This window comes from Chiloscyllium punctatum, chromosome 2 (genome assembly GCF_047496795.1).
Source record: "Chiloscyllium punctatum isolate Juve2018m chromosome 2, sChiPun1.3, whole genome shotgun sequence".
Lineage (NCBI taxonomy): Eukaryota > Metazoa > Chordata > Chondrichthyes > Orectolobiformes > Hemiscylliidae > Chiloscyllium > Chiloscyllium punctatum.
The window spans coordinates 63393513-63413793 of NC_092740.1; the positions used below are offsets into that span (position 1 = coordinate 63393513).

General features: G+C 38.9%; 1 protein-coding gene across 3 annotated transcripts in view; it reads left to right on the forward strand.

The window, feature by feature from the left end:
- rgmb (repulsive guidance molecule BMP co-receptor b) overlaps positions 1 to 20281 on the forward strand; it is a 172920-nt gene that overhangs the window by 67296 nt on the left and 85343 nt on the right. For 2 of the 3 annotated variants that reach the window (XM_072583534.1, XM_072583542.1), the window contains exon 2: positions 4582 to 4708. The exons of the other annotated variant lie outside the window; for it this stretch is intronic. The gene's annotated coding sequence lies outside the window, so the exon portion shown is untranslated. The remainder of the gene's footprint in view (positions 1 to 4581; positions 4709 to 20281) is intronic. 3 annotated transcript variants of the gene reach the window in all.

The following is a 20281-nucleotide window of genomic DNA, read 5'->3' on the forward strand; positions in this document are numbered from 1 at the left end:
TATTTCCACTCTGATTAATAGGGTTAATGCTCAAGTGTGTTAAAGTTCTGTTTCCTGTTGACTGAATTAATGAACAATGTAATAACCTGAATATACAGAAGAAACTTTACTCCATGCAGCCTTACTCGTGGACATTAAGCCATTGCAAGTACCCTGTCAGAGATCTTGGTTTAAAAAAGTGGTAGAGTTGAAAATGTGTTGCTGGAAAAGCGCAGCAGGTCAAGCAGCATCCAAGGAACAGGAGAATCGACGTTTCGGGCCTGAAGAAGGGCTTATGCCTGAAATGTCGATTCTCCTGCTCCTTGGATGCTGCCTGACCTGCTGCGCTTTTCCAGCAACACATTTTCAACTCTGATCTCCAGCATCTGCAGTCCTCACTTTCTCCTTAAAAAAGTGGTAGAGTCAATCTCATCGAAGCAGTACTTTCAACAGTCTTGTAACAATGATTACTTGTTGGTAATGTCTTTCTTGGAACACAGGTGCAGTGGTTTATGAAAAATGCTTTTCCGTAAAAAGAAAGGCACACCAGGCTGCATCCTGTTTTAACAGTTGAGTGGTTTAATGGACTTAACTGCTTTTTACTTAGTTCTGGAAGATCAGACTGATTTTGACTGGATTCTTTATCAATGCCATGTGTCCCAGCTACTAATCACTGTCTCAGATTGGGCTGTTTGAATTGCTATATGTTCAATCACATGCCAAAAAACCCCACAATATGAAGTATGTTTCTGTGTGCGTAGAATTCTCCTCCTCATCTGGAGTTTGTGGTTAAGTGATGTGATGATGGCTTGTCCATCATTGCCAATGGTTCATTGATTCATTTCCAGTTTAATGCAGCTTCTGGGTTTTTATCTGACTGAAGAGGTAGCTATCTGTGTAGAATGATTTTTACCAAGTGCATCATATCAGATTGACCCGATGACTGTCTGTTCCTTTGGGCTTTCTTTTCTTTACCTAGTTGATGTGTACAATCGTGGAATTCAACCATAAAATAGTAACACTGGTGTATTACAATGGTAACTGGAATTGCACATTTTAGCTTATACTACCTGGTTCAGTTTTTCTGCTAAAAATGTATCACTTTGCACGTATTTGCATGAAAATGTTATCTGCCACTTTTCCACCCATTCTAAACCTGTTTTTCTGTCACAGTGTCTTGCTGTTTTTCTCTTGGTTTTGTCATTGGTAATATTTTGGAATTTATGCTGTGTACTGAGGTCTCGGTCCTTAATATAGAACAACAAAATCTGGTACTGATCCCTGGGAAACCACATACTGTAATATATTTTCCTCCAGTTCAAAGAAAATGAGTGTTCACCTCTACTCTCTGACACTCTATTCTTGCTGCACTGTCCTTTAATTTATGGCCCTTAGCTTTGCTGAGAAGCCTTTTGTGTGGCTGTTCATCAGACTTCTTTTTGAAATGTGTGTACACCACATCAACCTCAATGCTGTCATCAGTTTAGGGGATTGTGGAGTAGTGGAGATCTCACAGGCCTGGATTCTTTTGGTGTCTTTAAAGAAAGAGTTTCAAAATGAATTTGCCTACCATGTCTGGGGATTAAAATTGACAGCTAGCTGTTCTTGCTAAATCACTATCTGAATGACGGCCTAACCAATCAGCACTTTAGAAAAAAAACACCGCATGTAAATAAAGTCTGTTTCTTGTGTCCTATATCTGATTCGCCAGATGAAAAGCTTTAACTTGTAATTTCCTTTTAGCAATGTATAAAGATAGTGTCACATCAGACCTCTATCTCTTTGTCAACCTGGGAGTTTTGGATTTGTTTGTCTTCTCTCTTCTTGGGAATGTGACTTGATTGTATTCAACTATCTCTGCTTTAAAGTTGGCCCTTCAGTAGTACAGTTTAGCTTACCACTCTTAGGGTTCAATTATTCTGGATCAGATTTGGATCCTGTACCCTTTCTGCTAGGGATGGCATTTGTCCCCTACTCATGAGAAAGCAACTGAGAGGCTATTGAGATGTTTCTTCTTGATGCTGCTGGTATACCTTTGGGTTGCCAACTCGAGCAGGTCTCCCGAGAGTTAGATTGGATGGAACCAAGGGACTTCAATGAAGTGAAGGGCTTGATGAAACTGAGTTTGGCAGCCTTCTTCTTGTTAAATGGAAGAATGGAGACAGAGGACTGGAGTAAAGTATTCGCTGATTCTGAAGTTTAGGAATGTGTTCAAATGGCCCATGTCTTAGGTGGGGGTAATCATGTCCAAGGTTGGGGGCGGGGGGGGGATGCAGGTGCATGACCAGAATGTATGGTTCTGCTAATAATCCTCAACTTGCTCGATTAGCATCCTTTACTACCCCCACCCCACCTGTTGAGTGTTCTGTATTGTGTTTCTTCAGAGTCGGTCATTGGTACCGAAATGAACCACAGCACTGGCTATTCACCTTTGCCAGTGTGGTTTATAGCCACTCGTGATCTCCCTAATAAGGATGTCACAAAATCCTGGATTCATGCCTGTGGCCCAGAGGCAACCAACTGCCCTGCTAGCTGTACAATCCCATGATAAATCATCGCTGTCATCAACCAGATCTGAATATTGGAGGGTGAAATGCGCTGTAGGACTTCTGCGACACCTGTCTTGTCTTCCTTTACTACCTGCTGGTGATTCATTCCTTCTCTACTTGCACATTCTGACGTTACACTGTTTCCATATTCGGGAACATGCAGTTCAAAAGACTGGCTTCAGCTTTGCCATCGCAGATCATCTTTGCCACTTTATTCTGTTCCATTTATGCTCCTGTCAGTTGAGATGCTACATTTGTGCTAGATTGGTCTTTGAAGCAACTTGCATTGCAGAGTCGTTACCAATTTCACTTAACAGGATACCTAAGAAGGTATTAAACAGTAGTCAGGCATTTAGATTTGGTGACTAGCCTACCTCAACTACATATTGACTGTCGTTCCCTTTTATACTTCCTCTAAGAAGAATCTTGAGCCACCGTTGAATTAAGTACAGTGTGAAGAATATCTCTTGCTATAATTTCTGTGTCTTGCGGTCCTGCTGCACAACTATACAATGAAGGAACAGTACTCCGAAAGCTAATGCTTCCAAATAAACCCATTGGACTATAACCTGTTGTGTGATTTTTAACTTTGCCCACCCCAGTCCAAAACTGGCACCTCCACATTGAGAATATCTTTGAAATTCCTTTGAATGAGAAATACTTCCAATGTCTGTTTTTCTCACCAATAGAGGAGCTTCATCTTAATCTGTTCTTTTGGTTGCCATATGTGTAATGTTAAAATGTATCCTACTTAATATAGTATGTTTTGGTCAAGCAGCAATGGTGAGCTTGAAATACTCTGCTTTTTACTGTATAATTTTATTCCACACTTAAGTTTACCAATTCTTGGTTTTAAAAAAAAATCTAGTTGCGTTCTGGCCCAGATTTTGCTGAAGAAATAAGTGATATAGCATTATACTCATTTGCAGTCAGTTAGTAACTAGTAACGAGGCAGGGGCATTAATTGCAAACAGATTGCTGGCCAATCTGCACATTAATAAAACTCTTAATTGCCACTATTAGAGTTATTGTATTTTCACATTTGCCTTGTAAATTCACTACTAAATTTAAGTAATGCTGTAAATACACAACTGGTGTATCCGTGAAGTCTCATTTGTTCTGATTACCAGTGATATTAAAAATGTTAAAATGTAAATTATAGATGTTTTTGCTTTTCCTTTTTTCTTTCTAAATCTAGTCTTTCTCTCTCTCTCTCTCTGTTTTTCTTCTGTACTTGATTTGACATTGAATTGACCCACTCTAATGTACCCTCATTCTCAGTTCTTTTTGTTTATTACTCGTTATGCACTTAATTTTGCTATTCACAAAAGTTTCTGATACCTCATTGCCATCACCAGAGTAGTTTTCATTTCAAGCAATTTTGTTAACAAGTTATTTTTATAAACCTATATGTGCATATTTGAAGTGCACATTGCGATGCCTTACTAGAGCAAAACCTGGGCCATTTTCATGAAATATGTTTGAATTTTTTAAAGGTAATTTATTATTCATTCTCAACTGGTTTAAAAATATAAATCCTGAAATTCTGTGAAAACCTTTTTTGAAGGCCAGCTTATTAAAGGAAAAGTTTCATAAGCAAGTTTGATGTGATTTGTTGAGCTGCATCTTATGACAAACTGCCTTTGAGGTGGAGATGACTTGAGCTAAAAATCCACGTGTTATTTCTTGGTATGAGTTGTGCGTATTGTTGTCCATGCCTGAGAGAGGACTGGCTGGGGAGCAGGAGTGAAAAACCTTTTAATGCAGATGATAAAGGATGAAGATGATAATCACGAGGAATAGACTGATTACTGAACGCTTTATATCAGAATTATTATACATTAGAATATCAACCTATTTATGATTATTCAGAAAGATTTTACATTTTCTTTAGGTCAATTAGAATCACAATGGCCAATATTGGTAACTGTTGAACAGTATTTAAATAATCTTGCATTATTAGCATTTTTTTCCACCAAATTACTCTCAGCAGGAAAAGTAACTATTAGCAGAAATCATTGCTTCTAATCAGTTCTGTTAATTAATTCTGCAGCTCTAGTGAACACTAGCTTTTCAATGGGAGAAGAATTACACTGGTCTGACAGCTTTGTGCTTTGAAATGGAGAAGGATTAACTGAAGGACTTCACTTGTGCATTTCCAAACGATGGAATTCTGAAAAGTAAGTTAACCACTTCCTGGTATTTATTGTCATGTTAGTGAATTCCTTACAGCTGGTTTCTGCTGTATTAGCAGATTTTTGGGAGATTGCCATCCACCTGTTTTCTTAATTGCCCTGGATACATGCCCTTGGCATTTGCAAATTCTACATTGAGACTTGATGCATTAGAAAAATAAATTCCAAAGATTTTAAATTTTCTCTAGATTTTACATTAGACTCTCAGTTTAAATTATTTTAAATCTTTTTCCCTACTCTTTTTCTCGTCCAATTACATCCTTCCTATAACATGGACGCCACAATTCTGTACCCCATTCTAAGTGTGAATTAACAAGTATTTTATGCAGGTCTAGCAGAGTCTTGGTACGATTATACTCCAGTAAGATAGTGTATTCTATATGCTTTCTTGACTACCTAATCTACCTGAAGTGCTACCTGAAGTATATGTGTGGTCATTCTGTTCCTGTACATCTTACTGTTTGTTTTGTTTCACTCACCTTGTTTATAACGACCCCAGCCACCAAGTGTATGATGTACTCTTCTCTAGAATGAATCTTATTTTTCACTTTTCTCGCCACCTGACCAGTCCTTTGACATCTTCCCTTCTTCCTTGCTATCAACCTCATGGCCAGTTTTCATATCGTTTTCAGATTTCTTTATTATGCCCCCCAAGACTTTGATACATATTGAACACACAACAAAGAACACACTACTGACTTTCATCAAATTCTACTGGAAACATCTAGTTACTAAAGCATCTGCCACTGAGTTAATTTTGGATCTAATCTGCCCCTTAGCTTTGTATCCCACAATCCTATTCTTATCAGTTATTTAATTGTGTCTGTTGGAAGGCTGTGGAAGCAATTGTAACATATGATACAGATAGAGAAATAGAGGTACTAGCAAGAGACCCAAACCATCTTCATAAATTTATAGTCACAAGGTGAGTGAAACAAAACAAACAGTAAGATTATGAAAGATGTACAGGAGCAGAATGACACACATATAGTCAAATTCGAGAAGCATTGATCTGCTACTAGCTAGTTAGATGGGTTGGAAGATGTAGATGTAGATTTTGCAGTTTTGTGTAGCCAAGATAGAAATATGCATTTAATGGTGCGATTAGAGTGGCTTACTGAGAAGATGAAGGAATTTTGTGGGGTTATGATGAGCATTGCTCATTGTCCTGTCCCTGCAAAAATCAGTGGCACACCTTCACAGTAATCTGCAGCGGTCCTTTTAAAGATGATTTATTTTGGTTGATCTGTGTTTTAAGATTAGGTTGGAGTCTCTGGTTGTTCTTTTTGGAACAAAGGAAATTGATTGGGGATTTGAAACTGTTCAAGATTAGGATGGGTTCAGCTAATGTAGTCAGAAATACATAATGACAGAAGCTGTTCCAGTAAGCTGATTATATAAGGAGTAGAGCACACAGATTTACAAGTTTCAAATGAGATGTAGAGGGATCTGAGGATGAACTTTTTCATGAAACTGGTTATGACTTGTAGCTCTCTCCAACTAGGGTGGTGAAAGCATAGTTGACTGATAATTATAAATGGAAATTAACATGTAGTGGAGCTAACTAAACTTGCAGATCAACAGAGAATGGGATTCACTGGAATGTTCTGGAGAGTTGGCAAAATACTTGATAGGTTGAATAGCATCCTGTTGTATCATAATGAATCTGTGACAGCGATTATAATTTATCGCATAAAATAATGTGTTGTTCTTAAGCTTCGTATCACAATGCTACTGCAAACAAGACCTAGATAATTTATTGGTATAAAACAAAGCAGCTTTGATTGCATTTTTTATTATCTACATTTTTAAGAAAGGACAAAGGAGATGCAAATATGAGGAGGTCTTTCTGAAACTATTACAATATTTTGACTTGCTGTGATATTACAAATGGATGTACTGCATGCCAACTACCATATCTGAAAGCAAGACTGTGATAACCTGATTGTATAGCAGCAAAGTGTTTTACAATTCGAACCATCTCAATGTTAGACAGTTCAAGGTGGAACAACTGGGAGAATGGATTTTTTTATTGGCAAATATTTCAGCGATAGATATAATGTTACTGATGTGAATCTGAAATGATGTGCGATTATCTAATTCTTAAAACATTACTTCAGTAATTTCCATTATCAGTATCCGACTTCAATTTTTTCTTTGTGCTGATTCAGAAACGTTCTCAAAGAAGGGCAAAATGTTTAGTTTGAGCTGTAACTAACTGATGTTCTGAGGAGGCTAGATGAAGAGGGTTGGCTCATGTAGAGTATAAATGCTGGTGCAGACCAGTTTTCCTGAATGGTGTTATGACGCAGGGTGAACATTTCGGCTTAATTTAAAGCAGCAACACAGAAAAGATTTATCCTGTGCAGTAATCTGTAAACATTTGAGAGGCCAGGAACTATTTAAAGTAAAAATTAACAACTTTATTTCTTAAACTGTAACAGAGAATAATTAACTAACAACTATTTACAACTCCTTCCTTTAATTTACATTTTACCTTCCATTCTATAATTCTAGTTTGATAAAACTCCTGAATAATATTTACATAACAAAACAACTTATCTCAAAACCACACAACTTTTGGTTCTTCTCTGTATTCCTGTCATTCTTTCTTCTTGGGGATTCTGCTTCACAGATTACTGATTGATAAAGGTATCTTCAAGAGAGTTATTCTCTGGGCAGTTTGCAGATGTCGTTGGCTTGGCAGTTCTCCTCACAACTGTTCAATTTCCCCCAGTCTTATACCCCCCCAAAGCATCATTGGCTCTTGAGATTGTCAATATACTAAATTCAAACTTGATTGGTGTTTGGTATTTTTTTGGGGTCTAATACTGATTCACATCTGTTTTTGTCTTCAGTTAACTAGCTCCACTAACTGCTGGACCAAAAAGTTATATATTTTTTCAGAACACTTGGTGCTGTCAGGTAGTTCTGTTACTCTACCTCTCTTAAAGGTAGAGTACACCCACAACTTCATATCAGTTTATTTCTGTGTTGTGAATTCTCCCATGAAGGATTCTCCTTCTCAACCTCTTCCCTTGCCTGAGGTCTGGTGGCCCTTAGGTTAAATCACCACCAATCACTTCTCTCTCTAATGAGAGAGCAGTCCCTATGGTCTGGTAAGATTATGGTGACACAAAACAATGTTGCGTGAGTTTCATCATTCCAAATTTTATATTACTTCTATTGGCTCTGTACTTTTTGTTCTTATTGAAAATGATCATTTGTGAATTTGTGTCATGGATTAACTTTGATTGGAAATAGCTCTTAAATTTGCTTTAGCTATCACAGTTCATTGGTTAGCTACCTAATCAGACTGTCATTGGGAATTCAAAACCTTACTCAGCCTCATTTTGGTCCTCTAATATGCTTTCTGAAAGACATTTTGCATTCCAGCAAAGAATGTAGTAAAAGGAAATCTCCCTAAAATAAGATGAAGTTTTTAAAGCATTAAATATGATGAATACCAGTGGCCTTAGTTTTGGAGTGGACAGATATTACCTTGTAGGTTGAGATAAAAACTGTGGCCTTTCAACTGCAAACCATTAAGAAAAACTCACCTTTATTGTGTAGTAAAGGTCTGAGAGAATTAATATCCTTTTCAAAGCAGATGACTTGTTTAAAATATCTTTTGGTGTTTTAAAAAAAATGAGAACTGCTTTGACCTTGCCAAATTCAGAGAGGATACTTCAGTCCAGAAAGAATTCCTTGCAGCACTTCTTTAAAATTTAGCTATTCATAGCTTATGAGATTTTCATGAAAAATTTTAGTCAAAAGAAAATCCATGGTATGTATTTTATTAAATAAAACCAATGTCAATGGATGACAAATTAATGGTTGACAACTTGCCTCTGAAAATATCTTTCTTATTGTTGGCTGAATTTCTTTTACCTGCTTCTTTCAGGCACTTATTGCACAGATGCATTTTTCTGTAAAGTGTCAAGATGGGAACACTTCATTCACTCACACATTAGGGTGAACTACTTTCCAAATTCAATGAACTGAAAACTGAAGCAGCTGGCTAGATGGTTATCCCTTGATTTTCAATTCTTTGCTACTTTTTCTGGTTTTTGCTGTACCTAATGCTTTGTGGCTAAGCTTTGATGTAGTGCATTTGGAGTTAGGCACTTGATTTCCCCATGTGATAGGTTTCATTTTCTGCCTTCTGAGACATGGACAAGGAAAACAAACTCACTAGAGATTGAGCAGTTCCTCAGAGAGGAAAGGGAAGCCACGTGAAACCACATGGTCACATCTTTCATAGTTTATGTTTGTGAATATATTAGCCACCTACTTGAGAAAATAAATGGTGTCGGAAGACCTTAAAGAAGGCAAGAAACCTGCTTAGAATTGGAAAGGGAGCTATTTAATATGCTATGTCATAATAAACAAATGCAACTTGTTTCCAGTTACAGGCCTGGTTCCAAAGAAAATCACAGTTGTTATGGAGTGTTTCCAAGCCTTTTGCTTCATTATAATTTACACATTATAGCATAGTTTTAAACAAAAAGGAGATTAAGATTCTTTTCCAAAAGATAAGATTTTAAAAACAAATTAATCATTTATGTAACCTGTTAACCAGGGTTTACCAAAACATGGATAAAACTATGAGCACCACCAAGTTTAAACATTATCACCTGATGAAGTGCTTTTTGCACTGCACCAAATAAAAACTTAATGCTTTGATTGCCATAATCGCTGAAACATGAGTACTTACTGAGGTTAAAAATGTGGATTCATCACTGAATGATCATTAGGTCTTTTTTCATATCTAGAAAGAACTTAGGATATTGATTGGCAAGGGGGTGTCAAACATATTGGCTTTAGAGAAGCAGTACGGTGACTAAACAAATTCATACGTTCAGTTTACTCATGTAATTCATTTATCTCATTCAGTTAACAAAAACAAGATCAAGACTTTGTGCGTTTTCTTTCTCTCTTAAAACGTTTTTGTTAATGGTTTTTCATTTAAAGTGCATTTGGCTGCCCTGGATTCTAGAAAAAAGCATGAGTGGTGCTTCAGTAGGACACCTGTATAGTTGGTAATATTGATAGTTTTAAAAGGGAAGGAGGTTTCGGGTTTGTGCAGAACCAAATCCCCTGAAAGTGATGTCTGACTTTCTCTGTGAGCGAACAATTGCTCGATATTCATTTTTCCTGACTCAACTTTGGATTTGATTTATACTTTTGCGAGAGTAGTGATGTTTTGAGTTGTTGGTTGGTTTGCCAAGCCGGTTGATTTCTTGTTTTTGCAAATGTGTCATTCTCCAAACGGTTGACATCTTCAGTGCCGTTTAACCTCTAGATGAAGTGCTATTGTTCAGATCTGCCCAGAATTTATACGGTTCTTTCTGTCCAACTATAACCCGAGCTACACATCTTCACAAAAATGTGAAATACTGATATTTCATTTAATAAATGTTCAAAAGGGATTTTGCAAAATGTAGCTTTGTATACTTTTATATAAAATTTTTGTTTAATTTTAACTTCAACGTGGCTTTGTTAATTAGTAAGGTTACAGAATGCTAGCAATGTTTTGGAGGGGAATAATTATGAATATAAAAAAATGGTCACATTGTAAGTTATGGTTGCATTGCATTTTCAAAGGTAAACTATTTAAATATCATTACTATTAGTGAAGCTGTAAAATATCTGATTGCAAACCAACATCCATCTTGAAATGAAATGCTGCATTTGAGGAAAATGATTCAATATGGAAATCTCATGAGAAAATGATCTGTACTTGATGAGGACTGGAATGAATCTTGGTTAAAATGTCCTTTTTGTTCCCTGGGTGCTTAAATTATAGATAATTTAGTCTGTGTGTGAAAAATATTTAAGTTGAAGATTCAGAGTCTCTAATTTACCAATAAAAGTTATAAAAGGGAGCACTAAATTTGTGACATCTTCTTGGTTTGGAAAAATTAATCTCTAAGACAAAGAAGAGCTTTGGAGCTGTACTTCTAATTAATGCCTTGCTAGATCTCACAGGCTAGGCTTATTTCATAATTGGAAATGTAAAGCAGGAGGATTATCAGAGGTGAGAACTGCAAAATAGAGCTTAGTCGTTCTGGTTATATTGGCAAACCCCTTTAGGGGAAAGAGATTCCCTCTTAGAGTCATTGAGATGTACAGTATGGAAACAGATCCTGCGGTCCAACCTGTCCATGCCAACCAGATATCCCAACCCAATCTTGAAGGTAATAGAGCAGTGAAGGGAACCAAAGATGAAATTGAAAATATAATTACGATACATGTGGGTGAGGAAGATGTTTACATCCCTTCATCTAATGATCTGTGCCATCATGACTCGTAGCATGTGATTGTAGTTCGATTAATTCGGTGTTTTTGCTTTTACTACCTTATCTAAAACCCATTCCAGATCTCCTAAAAAAAAGTACGGATTTTAATGTAGTCTACGAACTTGGAGACTGGTGAAGTGGGGCTTGGGTTGGAAGCTGGAAGAGGAACAGGGAGGTTTGAGGAGTGGAAGAGGTGCTTGTTCTATGCTAGTTGTTAGAAAATGTTGATCAATCGCTAACTGCAGATGTGGTTCCCAACTTGAACCTTGGATTCTCTGTCGTTTGGCATAATTTATAGCCTTTCATGTAGAGTTTGTATAAAGCTGAAGCGTTACCTGGAATAAAGTGAGCTGAAGATTAGGTTGACCCCTCCTACAATTACAGTGAGTTTAAATGACAGGAATAATGAGGACAATAAAGTTATATTGATGCTCCAAATTGGACACCAAAACCTACCACAAAACAAGCCATACCGCTCATCAAAAATAGCCTAGCAGCCTTCGACCTATCATCTGTTCTCCTCCATTTCCAGTACTATAGGATCCTGCCAACATTTGAAAGAAATATGCCCAGTGTATACTATCCTGCAAGCTTCCACAGTGCTGTCAGTAATTCGAGATATAGCTTATAAACTTACAAAGCATTTGTGCGAATAAAGTGTGGGTTGACTTGGCCATTTATGTATTCCTGCTAAATATTAATAAGACATTAAAATATCAATATATCTTAAATCTTGCACTCACCAGATTCAGAGGGGTATGCTGGGAACTATTTGTGGGTTTATACAAGTGTCAAAACACTTAAAGTAAACCATCTCAAGTTAAAATTATAGTATCAAGTTTTACTTAGCTTTTTATTCAAATCTTTTTTTCGCTTAGACATTGGGCCCCTTTCATAAGTAGTTGCATTGAGGTTTCCTATTGAAATCATCCTATGCCAATAAAGTGAAAGATGTGGTTAAAACCCTATTTCAAACAGAGAAGTTGTGTTAATTGTTTTTGACTATAGCTGTTTACAAATGACACGTGACGTTTCCAAATTGTCAAAATCACCTTCCGTGCTGCTTTAATCACAGGTCTTAAATAATAATTACCTTCAAGGTGTGAAAGAGCTAGGTGTTTTTCTTCAACAAGATAGAAGGTTTTGTTCTTTAATCATACAATCAAAGTGATTATTGGTTTTAAAAAAATGATGATTAAATAAACCTAACAAAAGTGTTTTACTCATTTTAAATATGCAAATGTTATTAATATTTTTCATATCAAGACTAGTTCAAACTAAGCCATGACAGCAGGACAATGGGATATAGATTAAGACTAATGAAAGACAGATTTGAATTGATGTCAAAGTTCTTTGCACAAAGACTGATCTATGCGAGTGGATGTCAGTGGAGGATAATTCTGACAACTGTCTTTCACTTACTTTAGAAAAGGTAGAAAACTACGTTAAATAAATAGAACTGAAAGGTCCTCATAAGGGGATGGGCTAAAATGAATTAAATATTTTACCTTATTTGCAAAAAATCTTACCTTATGTGCACAAAATTTTAGAAAACGCTTTCCTGTATCTCTGTAAATATGCTTATTTAAGTTGGAGACCCGTGTTGTTCTCACTCAATTGAGTTTGAAATTCTGTCATGATATGATCATTGCTACTCAGAGTCCTTAATTATGAGATTCTTATCAATCCTACTTCATTGCTAGATATAAAATGGCCTATTCCTGTGTAGGTTTTGCAATATGCAATTTATACAACTCATCCCTGGTACAAGTGACAAATTCACCTTCCATATTACCCTTAGTTATCTGATTTGTCCTATCAATATGCAGATTAAAATCTCTCATGACAATTGCACTGCCCTATTTACATGCTTTCATTATTTTCCGATTTATACTTTGTCCTAAAATGAGGCAACTGTAGCATATTATAGATTCGCCCAACCCGTAACTTCTTTCCCTTGGCTATTCCTTCCTTCCACTGTTCTAATTCCACATCATGATCAGTTTCATCCATTTCATACTCACCACCACATTGATGCCGTCCTAGTCCACTTCGTAGAGTGATAGAGCTGTACAGTCTGGAAACAGACTTTTCGGTCCAACTTGACCATGCCAACCAGGTATCCTAAATAAATCTAGTCTCATTTTCTTGCATTTGGCCCGTATCCCACTAAGTCCTTCCTTTTCATATACCCATCTAGATGCCTTTTAAATGTTGTAATTATATCAGCCTCCACCACTTCCTCTGGCAGCACACGTATTGCTCTGTGTGAAGAAGTTGCTCCTTAGGTCCTTTTTAAATCTTTCCCCTCTCATGTCCTCTTGGTTTGGACTCCCCTACCCTGGGAAACTCCTTTTATCTTTTACCTATTCTTCACTCTGCAACCATGTCTCAGTGAAACAGTGACATATTAATTGTTTTATTTTGGCCAAGTTCTCTTAATGTCACAAAACTCTTACTATTGACATTTGCCCCACAGTAGATCTGTATCTGTGCAAATTGTTTTGCTAGTTTAAGTCCATATAGATCCAGTAATCAAACTGACTCTTCCCTGAACCAGAACTTTTTTTGTTTAATTGGCTGGACAGCCTGGTACATGAGTAATTTTAGAAGTGGTTTGTAATTTTATTCAAGTTGTAAATTTTGTTTTGGAATTTGGACTTTGGTAACGTAAACTCTGATTATGCTGCTGTGCACAAACATGAATGAATGTTATTGATAGAGAACAGTTTGCATTACTATACAATGAATTTTATAGGGTCAGTCCTTTTATAGAAGTGATTTCCATTTTGTCTGTAGTTTTGCTTTCATTAGAGGTGATATCCATAACATAATAAGATTGAAGTAGCTGAGCTTACAATGAGATTTGTTTCCTTCTTTTATGAGCAGTTTCATTTGCACCATCTCCAGAGAGTAAAATTTGAATTTGCTAAAGGCAGTATTGTAAATTTCAAATTGATATATTTAGGGGGGGATAAAGAAGCCACTCAACTGGATGGAAATGACTTCCAAGGAAGTGGACTACAATATTAAACTGTTCAGTGATTTATAGAAGGCAATTGAATTATTAATTATATCATCTGATCACAGTGTTGTTTTTATTTTAGCTACAAAGGTTTTTTTCATATTGGTCAGGGTTCAGAAGAGATTTTAATATTTTTGTCATGTTTTTCTGCCTTTGGAATTAAATTCAAGAAGATCTCATTCCAACAAACTTGGAAAACATCAGAGAAGGGTCAAAGATTGAGGCTTGGATTTGTTTCGTTAATTATAAACTCCAACCCTTGTTCAAATACAAAAGATATATTGTAATCTTGGCAGCTACTCTTCTATCTCATGTGTTATTATGCATTTGTATGATGTGAAAGGGCTTATCTCCTGACAACTTTGATCATGTGTTTCTGTTCATTTGAAATGTTTTAGGTTATGTTTTACCCAGGAGTAAATTATCTTATAGACTTTGTTATTAAAATGGTAGTAATTGAGATACCAGGAAAATGAATTGTCTTAAACTTGTGTGCCTGCAGCTTCATAGTTCCAGATGGCAAACTAAAAGCAAAGCGATTCTCAACTGTCTGTCAATAAAATTCTTTGTGCAAACAGGATTCTGTAGAAAATGTCCAATTGTAGAATCTCGTTGGCTCTATTTTGCAAGTGCAAGCTGGTTGGGTGCAAGTATAACCTTGCTTGATGTGAACAGCGCTTAAAAATGTGTTGCTGGAAAAGCGCAGCAGGTCAGGCAGCATCAAAGGAGAAGGAGAATCGGCGTTTCGGGGATAAGCCCTTCTTCAGGAAGGATTGAACAAGAAGGAAGATTGATGTGAACAACTGAAGGGTTAACAAAAACAGAAATTGCTGGAGAAGCTCAACAGATCTAGAGTATTTGGAGAAAAGGCAGAGTTACTTTATTGGGTCCAGTGAGAGGCAGCCAAAATAAAAGGATGGATAATGGATTATTTATCTGCCTCACTACTGTTCATTCTCTCAACTTCATCGCTATCTATTGCATACCATTTCCCACCCACCCCCCTGGTCTTCAGCATATATACCACCTTTACCTAGTCACCATCAGTTCTGAAGAAGGGTCACTGGACCGGAAATGTTAACTCTGCATTCTCTTAACAGTTGCTGGCAGACCTGAATTTATCCAGCAATTCTGTTTTTTGTTTCAGATTTCCAATATCTGCAGTTTTTAAAATTTTTCAGCTGAAGGGATATGCTGTTTGATGCAATCCACCAATTTTTGGGACATATAGCCTACATAGCTAGTAATCACATGAGCACTGAAATTCCTATACCACACTGTTCATTTATGTGATTGGCAGAACAAAGTTTTGGCTTGATGGCAGCATCATGTAAATGGCAAACACCACTTGTGTTACTACTGTATAGTAACCGCAGCAGGAAACAGCTAACTTGACTTGTCACTCAAACTTTTGAGAGAGATTATTCTGGAGCAGTAAAGTAATTTAGGATTTTCAATCTGGTTTGAAGTGTGGTGCCCTTGTGTGTATAGAAGTCTGTATATATTAATATATAGGGACTTGTTCTTTGCAGACAGAAAGAGCATGTGTGCATACAATGAGCCTATTTTGAGTCACAAAATAAGTGACAACCATTCTCTGGTTCATTTCTCAAGGCAATACCTTGAGCAATGAGATTCAACCTTTGGTTAAAATTTAAGTAACGTTTGGCAATTAACTTGGCAGTTTTGAAGAAGAGTTATATCATACTTGAAGTGTTAAATCTGATTTTAAGCTGCCAGACCTACTGAGTTTGTTGAGCTTTTTCTGTTTTTTATTTCAAAGTTCCAATATCCATAGTATTTTGCCTTTTGCCTTTCAGAAGTTAATAGCCTGTCATTATTAAGTGGTACATTCTCTGTGGCAGCACCTATACAGTCAACTTTCCAACCAGTCAGCACTCTCCTCTCATACTATGTAAATACTGTTTTCCTTTGATATTTCTTTTGAATTGTTCTGAGTGCAAGATACAAAGCTTTCTGGAAGTGTCCTTTTCTTTCAGCCATACTTAAATTTTGTACTACCAAATAAATGACTAAATACTTACTTGTTCAGCATCACTGTATTTGTGGTTTGGTGCCATTCAGTATATTTAGCTCTTTAATTAGTTTATTCACATGCTAATGGAGTTGTCAAAGGCAGCTTGATGACTGAGCTTTGCACATTCGGAGTATTGTTTGTGCAGGCCTTGGATAGCTATATGTTCAGATTTGAAAAGTTACAAAGAAACATTAATTGCTTGAGTTCAACATGGTCTTGTTGACTCAATCTGTTCGTACTTCAAACTCTTGCTTTCTGAAAACATACTGTTTGGATTTTCTGTACTTTGAGGCTCCACAGCAAGTATCCAGGAGCGGACAACAGCAGCAAAATTAATGACCAAGCTCATGATCCTATAAGTTCAAATGCATTTGTTAATGCAATCTGAATTTTGAGATGCTACAGTACTGTAGATTGAAATACTGGTATAGACATGCATACTTTGCTGGTAATCCATCCAAAAACTGATTAATCACCCTTTCACTTCGGACTGTTTATGGAATCATGGTGCTGTCTACAGAATAACTACTACATTTACAAAACTATCACTGAACATGCGCAAATGCACACACACCCTCAAACATTGGAAGGTAGCCAGTAGCAAAATAAGTCTGGTGATTGGAAGAATGTCACAGTTCACCTTGAACTGCATTGAAAAATTGTGATGATGCTTGGTTCATGATGTAATTGAAGTTCAAATAACACGCATCAATCTGCTTGTTAGCCCTCCTGCCTTGCCGAGAAAAAAGATGATAGCTCTTTAATAACTGAGCAGAGTTTTATTTGATCATCTTATTTTCTTTCTATGTTTGGCTTATTTATCTAACAAACCTCTATCTCTGTCTGATAATTACAATGTCTGTGACAAATGTGCAAATAACTGCATATCTTATGATTGGGTAGCAGTAACAAAGTGTGTGTGGAGAAGTATAGAATCATGTGATTGATGAATTTAATTGAATTGAATTTATTGTCACGTGTGCCGAGGCGCAGTGAAAAGCCTTGTCTTGCGAGCATTACAGGCAGATCACAGAGTTAAGTAGCATAGACAAGCTCCAACCCCAACCTCACTATCAAACTGGCAGACAAGGGAGGCGTGGTGGTAGTTTGGCGCACCGATCTTAACATTGCTGAGGCTAAATGCCAGCTTGTGGGCACCTCTTCCTACTGCCCCCTTGACCATGACCCCACCTCCCACCACCAAACCATCATCTCCCAGACCATCCATAACCTCATCACCTCAGGGGATCTCCCATCCACTGCCTCCAACCTCATTGTCCCACAACCCCGCACCGCCCGTTTCTACCTCCTGCCCAAAATCCACAAACCTGACTGCCCCGGCCGACCCATTGTCTCAGCCTGTTCCTGCCCCACCGAACTCATCTCTGCATTTCTCGACACCGGTCCTGTCCCCCTTAGTCGAAGAACTCCCCACCTACGTTCGGGATATCACCCACACCCTCCACCTCCTCCATGATTTTCGCTTCCCCGGCCCCCAACGCCTTATCTTCACCATGGACATCCAGTCCCTGTACACCTCCGTCCCCGATCACGAAGGCCTCAAAGCCCTCCGCTTCTTTCTTTCCCGCCGACCCAACCAGTACCCCTCCACTGACATCCTCCTTCAACTGACTGAACTGGTCCTCCCTCTGAACAATTTCTCTTTCCAATCCTCCCACTTCATCCAAACCAAAGGAGTAGCCATGGGCAGCCGCATGGGCCCCAGCTATGCCTGCCTCTTCATCGGATATGTGGAACAGTCCATCTTCTGTAGCTACACTGGCACCACACTCCACCTTTTCCTCCGCTACATCGATGACTGTATTGGCACTACCTTGTGCTCCCACGAGGAGATTGAACAGTTCATCCACTTTACTAACCCTTTCCACCCCGACCTCAAATTTACCTAGACTGTCTCAGACTCCTCCCTCCCCTTCCTAGACCTCACCATTTCTATCTCTATAAACCGGCTGACTCCCACAGCTACCTAGATTACACCTCCTCCCACTCTGCCCCCTGTAAAAACGCCATCCCATATTCCCAATTCCTTTGCCTCCACCGCATCTGCTCCCAGGAAGACCAATTCCAATACTGAACAACCCAGATGGCCTCCTTCTTCAAAGACCGCAATTTCCCCTCAGATGTGGTTGACGATGCTCTCTGCCACATCTCCTCCACTTCCTGCTCCTCTGCCCTTGAACCCTGCCCCTCCAGTTGCCACCAGGGCAGAACCCCACTGGTCCTCACCTACCACCCCACCAACCTCCAGATACATCATATCATCCTTCGTCATTTCCGCCACCTCCAAACAGACCCCACCATCAAGGATATATTTCCCTCCCCTCCCCTATCAGCGTTCCGGAAAGACCACTCCCTCCGCAACTCCCTTATCAGGTCCACACCCCCCACCAACCCAACCTTCACTCCCGGCGCCTTCCCCTGCAACCGCAAGAAATGCAAAACTTGCGCCCACACCTCCCCCCTCACTTCCCTCCACAGCCCCAAGGGATCCTTCCATATTCATCACAAATTCACCTGCACCTCCACACACACCATTTACTGCATCCGCTGCACCCAATGTAGCCTCCTCTACATTGGGGAGACAGGCTGCCTACTTGCGGAACGTTTCAGAGAACACCTCTGAGACACCCGCACCAACCAACCCAACCGCCCCATGGCTGAACACTTTAACTCTCCCTCCCACTCCGCCAAAGACATGCAAGTCCTTGGCCTCCTCCATCGCCAGACCCATGGCAACACGACGCCTGGAGGAAGAGCGCCTCATCTTCCGCCTAGTAACCCTCCAACCACAAGGGATGAATGCAGATTTCTCCAGCTTCCTCATTTCACCTCCCCCCCCACCTTATCTCAGTCCCAACCCTTGGACTCAGCACCGCCTTCTTGACCTACAATCTTCTTCCCGACATCTCCACCCTCACCCCCTCTCCGGCCTATCACTGTCACCTTAACCTCCTTCCACCTATCGCATTCCCAACACCCCTCCCCCAAGTCCCTCCTCCCTACCTTTTATCTTAGCCTGCTTGGCACACCTTCTTCATTCCTGAAGAAGGGCTTATGCCCGAAACGTCGATTCTCCTGCTCCTTGGATGCTGCCTGATCTGCTGCGCTTTTCCAGCAACACATTTTTCAGCATAAGTAAATAATAGGTAACCAGCAGCAAAATCAAAAACACAGGTACAGGCGAATGTTAAGAGTTTGTGAGTTCATTCAGTATTATAACAACAGTAGGGTAGAAACTGTTTTGAAACTGGCTGGTGCATGTGTTCAGGCATCTCTACCTTCTCCCCAGTGGTAGAGGTTGTAGAAAAACATTGCCAGGGAGGGATGGATCTTTGAGAATGCTGGTGGCCTTGGCTTGACAGTAGGACTGGTGATGGATTCTGTAGATTGGAGGTTGGCTTTTGTGATTGTCCAGGCTGAGTTCACCACTCTCTGTAACTGTCTCCAGTCTTGAATGGTACAGTTGCCATACCAGATAGTGATATATCCGGACAGAATGCTGTCAGTGGTGCACCTATAAAAGTTGCCAAGGGTATTCGCCATCATGCCAAATTTTCTCAGCTGCCTGAGGAAGAAGAGACGTTGTTGGGCCTTTGTAACCAGTGTGGCTACATGAAGAATTCAAGAAAGCTTGGTGTGGATGACCACTCCCAGGAGCTTGACACTGTCCACTCGTTCCCCCGCTGTGCTGTTGATGTGTAGGGGGGCGCATGAGTGACATCCTGCCAAAAGTCAATAATGGGTTCCTTGGTTTTGCTGGCATTGAGAGCTAGGTTGTTCTCTGTGCACTATTTTTCCAGGTCTTCCACCTCGCAAAGTACCTTGCCAAATGGTATTACAGGATTCAACAAAACCTCAATTCAATCGACATCACATTCTTCACAAGTGTGAATCACGCATGCTATTGGTCTCTGGTTGTAAGGTTATATCCCCCTTGTTGGCATTCGAGCAGATGATAAAACAACAATGTTTTCCATGCACTAGTGGCCTTCAAATGAAACTGCAATTAATGATTTGGAAATTACAATCACCAAACTATGAAGATCATGAATCCTTGTTCAATCTTTCTATGGATCTGACAGTAAGAGAGTCAGGTGAGAAAATAACACTGGAAAAGCAGGCAGTTTGCTGGAGCTTACTCTAGATTTTGGAAACACTGGACAGTTAATGTA